Source organism: Littorina saxatilis, linkage group LG16 (genome assembly GCF_037325665.1).
Source record: "Littorina saxatilis isolate snail1 linkage group LG16, US_GU_Lsax_2.0, whole genome shotgun sequence".
NCBI classification, from domain to species: domain Eukaryota; kingdom Metazoa; phylum Mollusca; class Gastropoda; order Littorinimorpha; family Littorinidae; genus Littorina; species Littorina saxatilis.
Genome location: NC_090260.1, coordinates 54,369,251 through 54,379,076, shown reverse-complemented (window position 1 = coordinate 54,379,076; position 9,826 = coordinate 54,369,251). Strand labels below are relative to the sequence as shown.

The 9,826-nt window shown below is 42.3% G+C and overlaps 1 protein-coding gene across 1 annotated transcript in view; it reads left to right on the top strand.

Moving 5' to 3' along the window:
• The first annotated feature begins 1,221 nt into the window (after positions 1 to 1,221).
• Positions 1,222 to 9,826, top strand: part of LOC138950070 (transient receptor potential cation channel subfamily M member 8-like) — a 28,637-nt gene continuing 20,032 nt past the window's right edge. The window contains exon 1 of the mRNA XM_070321848.1: positions 1,222 to 1,359. The gene's annotated coding sequence lies outside the window, so the exon portion shown is untranslated. The remainder of the gene's footprint in view (positions 1,360 to 9,826) is intronic.

Here is a 9,826-nt window from a genome sequence, read left to right as displayed (position 1 = left end):
TAGACATGTCATCAGTCATTGTGTTTCTATGAAGCGGTGAGTTCCCTTGTCACGTCACACACTGTGGACATGACATCAGTCATTGTGTCTCTATGAAGCGGTGAGTTCCCTTGTCACGTCACACACTGTAGACATGTCATCAGTCATTGTGTCTCTATGAAGCGGTGAGTTCCCTTGTCATGACACACACTGTAGACATGTCATCAGTCATTGTGTCTCTATCAAGCGGTGAGTTCCCTTGTCATGACACACACTGTAGACATGTCATCAGTCATTGTGTCTCTATGAAGCGGTAAGTTCCCTTGTCATGACACACACTGTAGACATGTCATCAGTCATTGTGTCTCTATGAAGCGGTAAGTTCCCTTGTCATGACACACACTGTAGACATGTCATCAGTCATTGTGTCTCTATCAAGCGGTGAGTTCCCTTGTCATGACACACACTGTAGACATGTCATCAGTCATTGTGTCTCTATCAAGCGGTGAGTTCCCTTGTCATGACACACACTGTAGACATGTCATCAGTCATTGTGTCTCTATGAAGCGGTAAGTTCCCTTGTCATGACACACACTGTAGACATGTCATCAGTCATTGTGTCTCTATCAAGCGGTGAGTTCCCTTGTCACGTCACACACTGTAGACATGTCATCAGTCATTGTGTCTCTATGAAGCGGTGAGTTCCCTTGTCATGTCACACACTGTAGACATGTCATCAGTCATTGTGTCTCTATGAAGCGGTAAGTTCCCTTGTCATGACACACACTGTAGACATGTCATCAGTCATTGTGTCTCTATGAAGCGGTAAGTTCCCTTGTCATGACACACACTGTAGACATGTCATCAGTCATTGTGTCTCTATCAAGCGGTGAATTCCCTTGTCACGTCACACACTGTAGACATGTCATCAGTCATTGCGTCACTATGAAGCGGTGAGTTCCCTTGTCACGTCACACACTGTAGACATGTCATCAGTCATTGTGTCTCTATGAAGCGGTGAGTTCCCTTGTCATGTCACACACTGTAGACACGCCATCAGTCAATGGCAGTAGTTAATCTCAGTGAAAGGATGATCATATCACTTGTATAAGTTTAACATATGTGTGTAATGTGACGTCACAGCAAACGGTTGGTCTTATGAGGTGTAATACTGTGGAATCTTGCAGGACGTCCGCTTCTTGCAGACCGACAAGCTGGAAAAGGAAGACAAACAAAAGCTGGGAGAGGAAGACAGACACAAGCCCTTCGCCAGGTTCCTGCAGGCACGCCGAAACCTCAAGTCGTACGCAGGAAGCGTGTCCAGGTTTCCACTGAGATGTCGTGGAGTCAAATGCAAAGAATGCAACCTTAGTGTAAATGGTGAGCTTATATTATAACTGAGCGTATTCCCCTCATTCACAACCAGATGATGATGATGATGTACTATGTTCTGTTTCCTGCTGTTGGTGTCGACAGGTGTGAAAGTAGCAGTGTTTGATGTTTCCTGCTGTTGATGTCGACATGTGTGAAAGTAGCAGTGTTTGATGTGTCCTGCTGTTGGTGTCGACATGTGTGAAAGTAGCAGTGTTTGATGTGTCCTGCTGTTGGTGTCGACATGTGTGAAAGTAGCAGTGTTTGATGTTTCCTGCTGTTGGTGTCGACAGGTGTGAAAGTAGCAGTGTTTGATGTGTCCTGCTGTTGGTGTCGACATGTGTGAAAGTAGCAGTGTTTGATGTTTCCTGCTGTTGGTGTCGACAGATGTAGATGTAGCAGTGTTTGATGTGTCCTGCTGTTGGTGTCGACAGGTGTGAAAGTAGCAGTGTTTGATGTTTCCTGCTGTTGATGTCGACATGTGTGAAAGTAGCAGTGTTTGATGTGTCCTGCTGTTGGTGTCGACAGATGTAGATGTAGCAGTGTTTGATGTGTCCTGCTGTTGGTGTCGACATGTGTAGATGTAGCAGTGTTTGATATGTCCTGCTGTTGGTGTCGACATGTGTGGATGTAGCAGTGTTTGATGTGTCCTGCTGTTGGTGTCGACAGGTGTGAAAGTAGCAGTGTTTGATGTGTCCTGCTGTTGGTGTCGACAGGTGTGAAAGTAGCAGTGTTTGATGTGTCCTGCTGTTGATGTCGACATGTGTGAAAGTAGCAGTGTTTGATGTGTCCTGCTGTTGATGTCGACATGTGTGAAAGTAGCAGTGTTTGATGTTTCCTGCTGTTGGTGTCGACATGTGTAGATGTAGCAGTGTTTGATGTGTCCTGCTGTTGGTGTCGACATGTGTAGATGTAGCAGTGTTTGATATGTCCTGCTGTTGGTGTCGACATGTGTGAAAGTAGCAGTGTTTGATGTGTCCTGCTGTTGGTGTCGACAGGTGTGAAAGTAGCAGTGTTTGATGTGTCCTGCTGTTGGTGTCGACAGATGTAGATGTAGCAGTGTTTGATGTGTCCTGCTGTTGGTGTCGACATATGTGAAAGTAGCAGTGTTTGATGTTTTCCAATTGCACTGTCCGATTAAGTGATGCTATAATCAGTCCATAAAGCATTATTAAATGGTTAACACGTTTAATGTTCCATCCGAAGATAATAACCGAAGATTCATTTGTAATAGTTTACAAAACAACGGGTGAGGTAGAGTTGAAATACAAAACACAATGTATTCTATTTACGTGAGAGAGACGACCCATGTGATAAATAAGCCATATCTTCACACGTGTGTATACCATGTAAATGAGGTCGGGTCAAACTACAGTCTGACTGAAACCTCAGACATTATGTTCCAATGCTCCTAATGACAAAGTAACACGCACAAACTTCTATCTCAAAACACGCTGTTGTTTCTTGTGTAAGAATTATGAGAACTAAGAAGTGACCCTCTCATTTCTAGTTCGTTTTTGACGTGAGAGATTCCACTTAAAATTACCTCGGTGACCCAATAATGAAAGGTTTCTGTTTATTTATGTTCATATCGTGTTCCTATTTCTTTGAAACGGAATACATCATGCATATATTCAACTGGCGCAATGTTCACAGTAAATCCTAGCAATGTTCAAAGTAAATCCTAGCAATGTTCACAGTAAATCCTAGCAATGTTCAAATTAAATCCTATCAGTGTTCAAAGTTAATCCTAGCAGTGTTCAAATTAAATCCTAGCAATGTTCACAGTAAATCCTAGCAATGTTCACAGTAAATCCTAGCAATGTTCAAATTAAATCCTAGCAATGTTCACAGTAAATCCTAGCAATGTTCACAGTAAATCCTAGCAATGTTCACAGTAAATCCTAGCAATGTTCACAGTAAATCCTAGCAATGTTCACAGTAAATCCTAGCAATGTTCACAGTAAATCCTAGCAATGTTCACAGTAAATCCTAGCAATGTTCACAGTAAATCCTAGCAGTGTTCAAAGTGTAACTCCCCTATGTGGGAGTGGGATAGAGATCCCTTTTCAACCAACAATCTCTCGCATATACACTACCCCTGAAGCACAAGACAGTTTCACAATCACTCAACTTTACTGTACAATCATCCCACAAACAATACTACACATCACTAATAAGCAAATCACATATACAACAAAACACACACACACAAAATACTGAAGTCCAGAATCAGTAGAAAAAACAACAATTCTGGAACAACAACAAAAATATAACAATCTTGAAAACAATCCCAGAAAAATCTAAGTACCCCCCAAGTATGTCAGTAATGCAAACAAGTACAGACGCCAAGTCTCTTCCAATAGACTGCTTCGCCACCTGCAATACAAGAATAGACTAAATAGGCTCCACCTGCAACGCAAGATTAGACTGAATATGCAATCAGCAAAATTTCAAGCAAACATGGCAATCCCATAAATCAACAAGTCATAAACAAGATGACTACAAGAAAAGAAACCATGAATGTTCAGTCTTTCTTGATTCGGCGTAACTTAATCAATCACACTGACTGTAATTATCGACAGTCCATAGTTCCGCACAGTTGCACACTAAGTGAAGGCGATGACGACTATTCGGTTGGTGTACACTGTTCTTGTTTAGTCTTGGCGAGATCAATTCTTGCGATTACACACACCAGGCACAAAGGTGAAGCAAACCAGCTACTAAAGGAGAAGTACTGATATTGCTGGATACAAAGATAAAGTTTCAGCTAGGCAAAAGATATACCAGCCAGGACACAACACCAGACTGCGTGAAGTAAGACCGGGCAGGAAGCTTGGCAGAAGTAGTGTCGAACAACCACCACCGTGCTTCTGACCCCAACTGAAGACAACACGCTGTCCCAGGCGTTACCGCACTCAGTACACCAACTCAGCGGTCGCAGCCCTGAAGCCTGGTAACCATCTCTCCCAGCAAAACTCAATAACGGGCACTGGAAATGAATGAAGACTAAGTTAAGCTACTAGCCTGAAATTCATAACACCCTAATCTAGATAGACAAGTATCTACAAGTTCACTTGGTTGACAATCCCTTTGTCAACAAAAAAACAACAGTCAGGATTTTGAAACCCACAACAATCATCTTGCAAAAAATTACAAACACCATTATCAAAACTCCCAGTCCTGATTTTGCTCAAAACCATACTCGGTTTGATGCAAGGGAAACAACCGTGTTATTCTCAAATGGTTTAGTTTCCAAGACAAGTCAAACCATACAGGAATTTTCCTGAGTCACAGTAACAGAATTTACTCCAACTGTTTGCGTACGTTTTCATGAGAACACTACCGAAACAGAATTCGTCTTCCTTGCCAAGCAAGTTTTAATGAACAAAATGACAGGACTGCGAGTTTTACCTCCAAGAAAAATTCACGCAAAATCAAAATGGCGGCTCGCAACCATGTGCGGACAATTACACGTCTGGTCAAAAATCGTACGTTAAACAACATTGAAACGAGATATAATACCCCTCCTACATCATAAAATTCCAAGGAGTTAAAGTCGCGACTAATCATGTTACTCCCTTCTGGGGCAACCAACATCGCAGCACCACGTGGAACTTGTGTTTGACCGGCCCAAAAAACCGACAACAAAAACTACTCCACTCGTGGTGAGAGGATAGATAGCGTTGAAAAATATTATACAGTGCTATAGAGAAGATTACTGCACTAGCATGCATTCTCTCGCGCACGTGGTCACAAGAATATTTCTCCCCATATCCCAACGACAAAAATTAAACACAAATGAGAAAAACAACTGAACGCAACATTCATGCGCAAAACTCGACCACTCCAGACAAAGACACAGGTAAAGAACAACTAACCTTGCTGCCCGAGGAAAATTCGACACTCAGCCCTACGTTTCACGGAACATGTCAAGCGAAACACCACGCAGTCAAACAAGACTGACAGTGGTAGGCCATCAGAGACACAATCGAGCGTCCACTGATTTGGTCGGAGGGAAAGACCACGAACAAGAGATGGATGGTGCTTCGGTCCCACGAACAGGTGTCCATTAGGGAGTAGCTCTGTAGATGTGCTAGTAGGCAGTGGAGGAGGGGGAGGGTCTTGGGGGGGGGGACACCTAACCAAGAGAATGGAGGTGACGGGGTTGTTGGTACTCTATAAATATTTAGTAAAAGTTATATGTTTAAGAAATGTGAGTTTTTTAATTCTATATAGGGGATGGGGATGGACCAGTAAAAGGCCGGTAATTTATTAAGTCACGTGGGTTAAAAACTGGTTAAGACTTAGGACCACTTTTCTTAAAAAGATAAAAGTCCAATTCCGTTTGTGATTTATATACACTATGTTCAGGGTGAAGGTGATGGGTACGAGTAGAAAAAAAAAAAAAAAAAAAAAAAAAAAACACAGACACTCACACAGGATTCACACGCTCCACTGATTATTCCCATTCGTTAAAATGTACAGCTTAGGTGTACTAAGAGGTAAGACTTATACGTGGTGATCTAAGGCATCACAATATGTTGAAGTCTTAAGTTGGCTTATGTAGGTTAAGAGCCTGTTTATAAAACATGTTCCTTACGCGAGGAATAAGAGGTAGTGATAGAATATAATCCAGTGAGATAGGGTATAAAACGTGTTGGTTAAAAGTCCGGTTAGATGAGGTACAGGTATGGGTGTTAGTGTACGGTGCACGGCACCCCCCCGCCAGGTGGAGTGAGGAGACCCTTCGCTCCCAGCAGGCGGGCGCCGGCGGGACGCGCACACTAACAAAAGAAAACAATGTGACTGGTGTACCGCCACCCGTCTGCGGGGTGGGACAGACACTGACCTTCGATCCCCGCGCGGCGGGCGCTGACGTACACAATATGGTGGCGGTAGTTGAACCCCGAACAAGCATGCGTGTCGCCTTTTTATACTAGGATCATAATACCGGAATCTACTCAAACGACCGGGAACGATCCCAATAACAGAAAACAACCCCAACAAGACTAGAATTTACGCAGTTACTTCCCCTACACCGTAAACTCGCAATGTTCAGTCAGTTCAGTTTGTGACACAAAGTATATCCTAGCAATGTTCACAGTAAATCCTAGCAATGTTCAAAGTTAATCCTAGCAGTGTTCAAAGTAAATCCTAACAATGTTCACAGTAAATCCTAGCAGTGTTCAAAGTAAATGCTAGCAATGTTCAAAGTTAATCCTAGCAGTGTTCATAGTAAATCCAAGCAATGTTCACAGTAAATACTAGCAGTGTTGACAGTAAATCCTAACAATGTTCAAAGTTAATCCTAGCAATTTTCAAATTAAATCCTAGCAGCGTTCAAAGTTAATTCTAGCAATGTTCACAGTAAATCCTAGAATTGTTCACAGTAAATCCTAGCAATGTTCAAAGTAATTCCTAGCAATGTTCAAAGGTAATCCTAGCAATGTTCAAAGTTAATCCTAGCAATGTTCAGATTAAATCCTAGCAATGTCCAAAGTAAATCCTAGCAATGTGCAGATTAAATCCTAGCAATGTTCACAGTAAATCCTAGCAATGTTCACAGTAAATCCTAGCAATGTTCAAAGTTAATCCTAGCAATGTGTGAATGAATGCAAATGCGCTAGTACGCTATCATACAGAAACAAACACAACTCCAAATGTAGGTTCCCTCCACTGTATTATACGGCTATGACATCATACACACAAATACACACAATCATGAACATAAAGGTTAGGTACTCAAAAATCCAGTACTCACAGTTTTGTAGGCAAAAAAACAACTCGAGATGACAATCTCGTACACAATTGCAATGACAAAACTCTCTACCCTTCACTTAGGTATAAAACTACAAAAACAGTCCGTGAACTCACAGGCACACGATATCTAGTTTACAGGTATCTACTCACGGCTCGTGTGTAGTCAACAAAAACCACGTTATAGTTTCTACTACGGCAGACTTAAATCACCGTCTGCTCTGTCTACTAAATATTCCTTATCTCTTAAGTAATTAAGATATTGTAGACATATTTTAATTCTGGTCATACGCAGAATTACACAGCGTCTATTGCTGTTCACTAGGAAATGTATTTTACTACTAATTCCTGCTACTGGTGACCTCGGTCTACTCAGTTTCTACCGCCCTGTGACCACTATGGTCCAACTCTACGGACAAAAATAACCGTGCACTAGCTTCTAGAAATCCCGTCGAATCTCAGCTATGCGGGTCTATAGGCGTGATATTCCGGCGGCTTCTCAGATCCTTAGTACTGTCATCTGGCCACTATCTTCCTGTACATATAGGTTACACACTTCGAGTTCTGAATACCGTGCATATTTTCCCTAGGGTCGATTTTCAGGTATTACCGAGCCTCTGGCGAGGTAATACCTGTAAATCGACCCGAGGGAAAATATGCACGATATTCAGGACGAGGTGTGTAAGCTGTTTATCCCATTACTCCGAAGTTTTCATTAAAAAACCGAACTTTTTGACACAAACTCTGCGAGTGCCTGTTTACTGCTCATCATACCTTCTGCCACCAAAAATCGTGTCATGATATTCATGTGCAAAACGAGTCCCCTTTTGTCTTTTTGTTTCCAGGATTGTGCCGTTGAATGCATTTGATACTGTGCAGTTACGGCCGGTTTCAGTCGGTTACCCGAGCTGGCATTCGTCAAAACTGCGGAAGACCGCATTCTGATACTAGCGACGGGAGAGAATGATACCCGAAGGGAAGTAACTCATTTTTGACATGAGTTCAGCGGGATTCGAAAGACCGCGTGTGTGATTTTACAAGCGATGAAGATGATTGATTGCTGAGTTTGTGCTTATTCGAGCCTTTGACTTTGTGCTTCAGTGTTCAAATTTGTATTGCCTACTTCTTCAATCGTCACTTACTGATTTAGGTGAGCCTAACTTTGATGTCTGTCGTTGTCTTAGGCGAGGTATCTGTCTGGGGGAAAACGGCGCACCACTGTCGAGTTGTTTTTATGCGGCAACCAAGGAGCTCTCTATCATACAGTTGGCCTTCTCCTTGGCGGCAACGCATGTAGCCTAGTGGTCTCTGTATGTCCAAGATCCGACCTTCTTCGCCACCTTTTATTCTAACAGTATCACCAACTTTCAAAATGGCAATTTCCATGCTGGTCAACTTGAGCCGAAGATACTACATGCATAGCAAACGACCGGATCCTGCAGCAGACGACAGATCTGTAGCAGACGACTGATGAGACAGCCTTGTTCTATTGAACCATATTTAGCAATCAATGCTCTAAAAGCGATAACAAATGAACAAAACTATAAGCATACTGTTTTAGTGTAAGTTTTATTTTGTCGCTCAAGATTTTGAATCAGGATGCTCTTGGGATTGATCTAAGCGGTTGCCCATGAAGCGTACCTCGTTACGACAACTTTACTAGAGTTGTGCGCCTTGAATCACTGTGTGTCTCTGTCGCTCTCTCTCGTGCTCTCTGTCTCTCTCTCTGTCTCTCTCTCAGTCTCACCGCGTCGCCGGACAACTCATTGTCTTCACTCAGCTCTATTCACCCAAACAGATTATGTACATTCTTTGTTGTTTTCTTTATTTCTTCAATGATAATGTTTGTAGATCGTTAGCCAAACGTCAGTTCGACTTTTATACCGCAGAATATCTCAATCGTTTTGCTGAAAAAAAGTAGTCCCGAGTTAACGATAAATATGCAGATGACCTCTATAAACTATTCAGTTGTACTCTGAGACAAAAGACAAAGACCAATGACAGGTGAGATCGAGACTCGGTTGTGATGGATAATTCATATGGTTGCGATGGATAATCCAGAATAATCCCCTCCTCGGCTAACATAGACAAAGAGGCAGGTCATGGGATAAGACCGGTTACACGACGCACTGCACAACATAAATAGCGGACATCTTGTCTTAGATATCTGTCTGCTATGTTTAAAGTTACAGTGTTAGTCGATTCAACTTATGAGATAAACATTAACAGTATTCAAATGCTTATTCCATTTACCTGTTAAGTGCTCTACTCGGGCTTCCTTTCTCCCGGTCGATTCCTGTGACAACCCCTCCCTGTCGCTGGGCAGTGGTTACGTTTAACGATATCTTCGTTGCGATTCACAACCTCAATTCTCTCGGTGAGTGAGCTGAATTCACAGTACTTCGCTATGTCACATATTATCTCTGGTTAGCGCTCTAAAAGCGTGGAGGATATCACTATCAAACTTTGCCTGTTAGTGTTATTCGTGATTTCCTTCACACAATGTTCAAAGTTAATCCTAGCAGTGTTCAAAGTAAATCCTAACAATGTTCACAGTAAATCCTAGCAGTGTTCAAAGTAAATGCTAGCAATGTTCAAAGTTAATCCTAGCAGTGTTCATAGTAAATCCAAGCAATGTTGAAAAAGGCAAACTACCATTGATGGGAATGACCAAGTCGAGTGAAATGGTTGGGGTTGTCAGAGGCGGGCATTGTTG